This window comes from Cucurbita pepo, chromosome 10 (assembly GCF_057944985.1).
Source record: "Cucurbita pepo subsp. pepo isolate OVF chromosome 10, ASM5794498v1, whole genome shotgun sequence".
Taxonomy (NCBI): domain Eukaryota; kingdom Viridiplantae; phylum Streptophyta; class Magnoliopsida; order Cucurbitales; family Cucurbitaceae; genus Cucurbita; species Cucurbita pepo.
The window spans coordinates 17,001,418-17,009,013 of NC_141807.1; the positions used below are offsets into that span (position 1 = coordinate 17,001,418).

Consider the following 7,596-nt stretch of genomic DNA (forward strand, 5'->3'; position numbering starts at 1 on the left):
GCGGGGATAGCTCAGTTGGGAGAGCGTCAGACTGAAGATCTGAAGGTCACGTGTTCGATCCACGTCACCGCACTTGGTTCACATTGCATAATTTGACTATTCTGTGATTATTTATGTTTAAAATATAATGAATTAGTGGAAATACCGTCACGTTTTTTATCCAACTGGTATAGGTTGCATAACTTGACTATCAAATCTAAAACATGTGATTATTCATTTTTTATGTTATTTGGGATCACTTAGTTGGGATTATAACACCTTATAGTTTAGTTGATTATTATTTCTGCATAACTTGACTATCAAATCTAAAACATGTGATTATTCATTTTTTATGTTATTTGGGATCACTTAGTTGGGATTATAACACCTTATAGTTTAGTTGATTATTATTTCTTTTTAAAATATAATGAATTAGTGGAAATAGCGTATAGGTTGCATAACTTGACTATCAAATCTAAAACATGTGATTATTCATTTTTTATGTTATTTGGGATCACTTAGTTGGGATTATAACACCTTATAGTTTAGTTGATTATTATTTCTTTTTAAAATATAATGAATTAGTGGAAATAGCTTTACTTATGAATTTCTATTTTTAAGGTTAGCAGGGATAGCTCAGTTGGGAGAGTGTCAAACTGTCAAACTAAAGATTTGAAGATGGTTTGTTTAATCTCCACGTTCACCGCACCTGTTTCCATTTGCATAAGCTGACTATTCCATAAAAATTTAGTTATTATTTATTTTTAAAATTTCAATAAATAATGAATTAGCAGAAATACCTTTACTTATGATTTTTTTTTTCAAATATTAGCGAAGATAACTCGGTTTCACTGCACCTGATCCACGTCACATAACTTGACTCCTAACTATTCAATTTAAAATTAGTGATTATTTCTTTTTAAAATATCAATGAATTAGCTAAATACCTTACTAATGAGTTTTCATTTTTAATGTTAGTGGGGATAGCTTAGTTGGGAGAGCGTCACTGTAGATCTCAAGGTCACGTGTTCGAGTTGAAGGAAGTGTCATAAGGCTAACTTTTTTTTTTAGTGATTTTATTTGATTTTATTTCAGGTGCTATCTCAATCATTTCAGCCTTGTTGGCGTTCAATAACAATCATTTCAGCCTTGTTGCCGTTCAATAACAATCATTTCAGCCTTGTTGCCGTTCAATAACAATCATTTCAGCCTTGTTGCCGTTCAATAACAATCATTTCAGCTTTGTTGGCGTTCAATAACAATCATTTCAGCCTTGTTGGCGTTCAATAAGAGAGAACTTGGAAATAACCTGTAACTATTCAACTGGATTATCACATTAACAATTTGAATCAAATAAAGTGACATTAACCATTTGAATCACCTCAACCCCACTTGTTGAACTTGACCAAATGTCTATAACATAACACTAACAAAGGTACAAAGTAACACAAACAAAGGTACAAAGTAACACTAACAAAGGTACAAAGTTCATAAAAGTCTTTTTAATCTAAAATACCATTGAACTTGACCATTATAGTGCCTCTCAAACGTAGGTAAAGTTTAAATTCGGGTCTCCTTGTCAAACTCACTCGGGTGCTCATCTCAACCATGATGGCGTTCAACAAGAGAGACCTCGAAAATAGCCGGATTATTGCATTAACCATTTGAATCACCTCAACCCCACTCGTTGAAATTGAAACAAACATCTATAACATAACACTAACATAGGTACGATGTCCATAAAAGTCTTTTTAATCTGAGATACTATTGAACTTGACCATTAAAGTTCCCCTCAAAATGAGGTAAAGTTTAAATATAATTGGTGACAAAAGATGAAACTATAAAATAAAAAGAAATAAGAAAATAATATTCAATTTGAGAGAATCAAACGAGAATCTCCTAGGTGAAAGCCAAATATCCAAACCGTTGGACAACAATGAATTTTTGGTGTAGTTGTCCTAAAGTCTTTTGTCCAATCGTTGAAGAGTTTTACTATGATGTTTTGGGTAATGTCTAACTCTTTGACACGTCCTTTCATGTGTGGGATAGAGTTCTCAGAGTTACCGCGACGTTTCGAGCTGTTCGATCGTGTGGTTCTTTCTTCAAAAGGGTCAACATCAAACGTCATGTCTTTGATTGGCAACCCATCTAGAGGAGCGTCGATTGCATCGATTCCATCAACAGTCTTCCCATGAGTTTATGGTGCATGACCCATTTTTTATACCATTCACCTTCGAGCGCCAACATAGTTTTGCATCGTCCATGAGATGCATTGCAACCAACGTAACTCTTAGGTCTTATGAGCAAGTTCCAGTAACCTTCAAGTATTGTTCTACGTCAAAAATAAAGCTTTTTAATTCCTTAGCATCCCGATTTCCATTTAAAGGGTTGTGTTCTTGGATTTTAAGTTTGTTAAGCCCACATGAACTTGGCTTGAGGTATGTTTCTCTACTGCCAAACTTGTCAAACTCACTCGGGTGCTCATCTCAACCATGATGTCGTTCAACAAGAGAGACCTCGAAAACGACTGGATTATCGCATTAACCATTTGAATCACCTGCTCATCTCAACCATGATGTCGTTCAACAAGAGAGACCTCGAAAACGACTGAATTATCGCATTAACCATTTGAAATTGAACAAAATATCTATAACATAACTCGAACAAAGGTACGAAGTTCATAAAAGTCTTTTTAATCTAAGATAGAAACTGTAAAATAAAATGAAATAAGAAAATAATATTCCATTGCCAAGAATCAAACCCGGGTCTCTTGGGTGAAAGCCAGATATCCTAACCGCTGGACGACAATGGATTTTTGGTGTAGATCTCTTGAAGTCTTTTGTCAGATCGCTGAAGAGTTTTAGCATGATCTTTTGCTTAATGTCTAACTCTTCTACACATCCTTCCCTGTGTGTGTTAGAGTTCTCAGGGCTACCGCAAAGTTTCGAGTTGTTCGATTGTGTAACTCTTTCTTCAAAAGAGTCAACATCAAACGTCAGGTCTTTAATTGGCAACCCATCAAGGGGAGCATCGATTGCATCGATTCTATCAACGGTCTTCCCATGAGTTTATGGTGCATGACCCATTTTTTATATCATCCACCTTGGAGAGCCACCGTCCATGAGATGCATTGTGGCCAACGTAACTCTTAGGTCCTATGAGCAAGTTCCTGTAACCTTCAAGTATTGTTCTACGTCAAAAATAAAGTTTTTTAATTCGTTAGCATCCCCGTTCCCATTTAAGGGTTTCTGTTTTTGGATTTTCAGTTTGTTAAGCCCAACATGAGCTTGGCTTGGGGTGTGGTTCTCTACGACCCTCCTTATCAAACTCACTCTGGTGCTCATCTCAGTCATCTCAGCCATGATGGCGTTCAACAAAAGAGACCTTGAAATGACCGGATTATCACATTAACCATTTGAATGACCTCAACCTCACTTGTTGAAATTGAACCAAATATCTATGACATAACACTATTAAAGGTTCAAAGTTCATAAAAGTCTTTTTAATCTAAGATACTATTGAACTTGACCATTATAGTGCCTCTCAGACCAAGTTCATAAAAGTCTTTTAAATTTAAGATACTATTGAACTCATCCATTATAGTGCTTCTCAAACCTAGGTAAAGTTTAAATATAATTGGTGACAAAAGATGAAACTATAAAATAAAAGAAATAAGAAAATAAAATTTCATTGTCGAGAATCAAACTCAGGTCTCCTCGATGAAAGCCAGATCTTTTGTGTAATGTCTAACTCTTCGACACGTTTTTTTATGTGTGTGATAGAGTTCTCAGAGCTACCGCCACGTTTCTTGTTATTCGATCCTGTGGCTCTTTCTTCAAAAGAGTCAACATCAAACATTAGGTCTTTGATTGGAAACCCATCCAGGGGAGCGCAGATTGCTTCAATTCCATCAATGGTCTTCCCACGATTTTTTGGTGCATGACCAGTTTTTTATACAATTCACCTTCAAGCGCCACCATAGTTTTGCATCGTCCACGAGATGCATCGTGGGCCAATGTAACTCTCAGGTCCTCTCAGCAAGTTTCTATAGTCTTGAAGTATAATATCAAAACATAGTAACGTATTTGATATTTTAAATATTAAAATAATTGATGTGTATCATAAACATTAAATAAAAATATATATTAGAAATTTGAATGAGATTCATATTAGTTAAACATATATTATGATATTCTACGACATTTTAATATTATTTAAATAAGATATTATATCTTAATGTATTAGGTATTCAAATATATAATTTGACAAAAATTATCACAAGTTCACTGTAAATAGAACCCTAGGGTTAAGTCAAAAAGCATCAAACACTAAATACTGTGACATTTTAGGTGATATTTTTCCGAGGAAGCTGATAAAGTCTTCAAAGAGCATGTGGTCATATTTGACATTTTAGGTTAACAACATGGTGAAAAGAAACCAGAAATTCTGATACTGGTAATTAACTACAAACCTTTGACTAAGGTTTTAGAATAAATAAGATATCCAATCCAAAACAAAATGATTTGATAAAAAGAATTTAGAGTCAAATGTTTTTATAAAATTCGACATGAAATTGGGATTATAGAAAATTCTAATTTCCTAAAATGACAAATATAAAATAGCATTTATGTCCAATTTAGAAAATATGAGAGGAACCTCATGCCATTTAGGCTAAAAAACGCTCCATCCGAATTTCAGAAGATTATGAATGATACTTTCAATCCTTTCAAACAATTTCGATAGTTTATATTGATGATGTATTGATATTTTCTAAAACCATTAATATCAACACTTTAAACATCTACATACATTCATTAATGTAATCAAAAGAAAACAACTAGTTGTGTCCATACCCAAAATCAAATAATATCAAACTCAGATTCATTTTCTTGGATTTTAAATTTATTTGAGCCTTATTAAAACTCATCCAATGGTCTTTGTCTCAAACTTTGGTGATGACGTATCCTAGAAAAGCCAACTTCAAAAAAAATTTAGGTTCTCTCAATTACGTGTCTTATATCCTTCAAGATATCAGACACATTTACAAATTTCTTGATGAGTGTGTTCAAAATAATACAAAGTCTTGATTTGTAAGGGATATCTCTACAACAAAAAAAAAAAATCAAATCATTAGTCAAATAAACTCTCTGTTTAAGTCTTATTGATCCAAGGGCAGATCTCATAATGAAACGTGACGCATCAAATATCGGATATGAAGGTATCTAAATTTGTCAAAAAGGACAGAGAATCAATTATCATATTCATTCAAAAGCCTCTACTAATACCATACAAATTACAAAATAGTAATAAAAATAAAAAATAAAAAAAATACTATTTCCATTGTACTCTCGGTACAAAAATTTTAAAGAAAATTTAATTAACAAAACTAATAAAATGTATTGGAGAGTCAAATTTAGTTTTAAAAAAAGAAGGGAATAATCTTGTTTCAAACCAAAAAAAAAAAATTTGCTAGATAGAAGTAAGTTTTGTTGTGGTTTGATTTTAAAATTCTACCTAAAAAAGAAGTTGAAAACACCTTGGGAGATTACCTATGGGAGAGTTTCTAACAAAGTCTCTCTTCTCTTCTCAGTCTTCTCAAACGGATACTAATCCAACCAATCATTTGCATGGACTCAAAAGTTCAATTACCTATAAAAGAAGTTGAAAACACCTTGTGAAAGTCTGTAAGGATACTACGACCTCTAGCTTTGCAAAATCCAGTGTTGTTGCCGCTTATCAAAATCGCTGCCAGAATAAAGTTTAACAAGTGGTTCTATGGTGTAGTGGTTAGCACTTTCGACCTTGAATCTAACGACCTGTTGTTTAATTTCCGATAGGCAATCCACCAATTTATACAAAATTGGTTCATAGCCGATTCGGTAGGATCACTTTTGGACCGATAATCTGTAGAAGGGGTCACTAAGGTTGAGATCATACAAAATGGGTCCATAGCTCAATGTTAGAGCATTTGATTGCAGATCAAGAGGTCACCAAGTCGAACCTAGTTGGGCCCTTCTATCTTGGATAGAAATTTGTTACACTTTTTGGACCGACACTATGTCTAAGGTGTCACAAATGTTAAAATTCTACAAAATGGATCCATGGCTCAGTGGTAGAGAATTTGACCGATCACCCGTTTGAACTTGGTTGGGCCCTTTTATTTTGGACAGACACTTTTTACACTTTTGGACTGACACTCTATAGAAGGGGTCACTAAGGTTAAAATCATGAAAAATGGGTCCATAGCTCAGTGGTAAAATCCCGACCATCGAGTGTCTAAAGGAAAAGAAATAAGAATAAACCTTATTCCAAAGTCCTAGTGTGGTATCCAAGCACCCACTATGAACATGGACTATTCGATTTACTCCCGACTATCGAGTGTCTAAAGGAAAAGAAATAAGAATAAACCTTATTCCAAAGTCCTAGTGTGGTATCCGAGCACCCACTATGAACATGGTTAAGTAAGTCCTAGTGTGGTATCCAAGCACCCACTATGAACATGGTTAAGTAAGTCCTAGTGTGGTATCCAAGCACCCACTGTGAACATGGTTAAAAACTTAGCACCACTATTCTCGGACAAGAACCAAGAAATCATTAAGAAAATAGTGTGGTCTTAGCGCCACTATATAATATAGTAGAGGAATAAAAAAATGTTACCCTCATTTGTGTGGTGTTGTGCTTCTTGTACTCCTTATAATTTTACCTTTTAAGGTTGTAAATATTTGTGCACGGGTGACTATTATGATTATCAAATATTTGTGCACGGGTGACTATTATGATTATCAGTCAACTGAGTTAAGTGGAAATAAATTTTGAAGATGAAATTAAAGCTGATGTCATCTTCACCTGAGTTTTGGGATATTGTTATTAATGAGATTCAATCTAATGCCATTAGTAATTCACAATGATAATATTCAAAATACTTGACAAAAAAGAATGGTCAACATAAGATATTTGAAACAAATAAATATTTTGTCCTCTATGATATATCAAATCACTCATTTGAAATTCCTTAATAATAAACCTGAAGTCTTACCTCTTTTATAGAGAAAAGTTCCTTAAATAGAAGTCTTATTAGATACTTCTAAGCATTTAGAGATCAACTAGACACAAAGCTAAACATTCTAAAAAAAATTAGGGGTTAAACTTTCAAGTTAACTTAATTTAAGAAACTTATGATTTTTATATTATCAAGAGTTTATATGAGCTAGGTCGATTCAATCTAGTGGACCCAAGAATTGAACCGAACCAAATCAACTAGTTAGTAACATGATTTAGTGGAAGCATTTTCACGCAAAGTAGAAGCAATAATGGAGGGTTTGCAATAATATAGTTTTCACCCCTTGTTTCTCGAGTGAATATTGAAATAATATGGTTTTCCTGTTAAGTTTTGCATGGAAGAAAGAAAGACGGGGATGTAAAGTATTATTTCAATTTGTTTGTAATATACAACAATATATAAATTAATTATAAGAAATATATAAAATTACATGTTCTCCAAGAGGTTCAATCAACACTGGAGGGTTACTTTTGCAATCACTCTAAAGGTGCTCAAGATCACAACGAGTTAGATAAAACAGCTCTAGAACTTTGAATCCAATAACTTGAGTTTGACTC

At 33.6% G+C, this 7,596-nt stretch overlaps 1 non-coding gene across 1 annotated transcript; it reads left to right on the forward strand.

Annotated features, from left to right (window-relative positions):
- Nucleotides 1-72, forward strand: TRNAF-GAA (transfer RNA phenylalanine (anticodon GAA)). The gene has a single exon. It is a non-coding gene; the product is annotated as a tRNA-Phe (tRNA).
- Nucleotides 73-7,596: the final 7,524 nt, after the last annotated feature.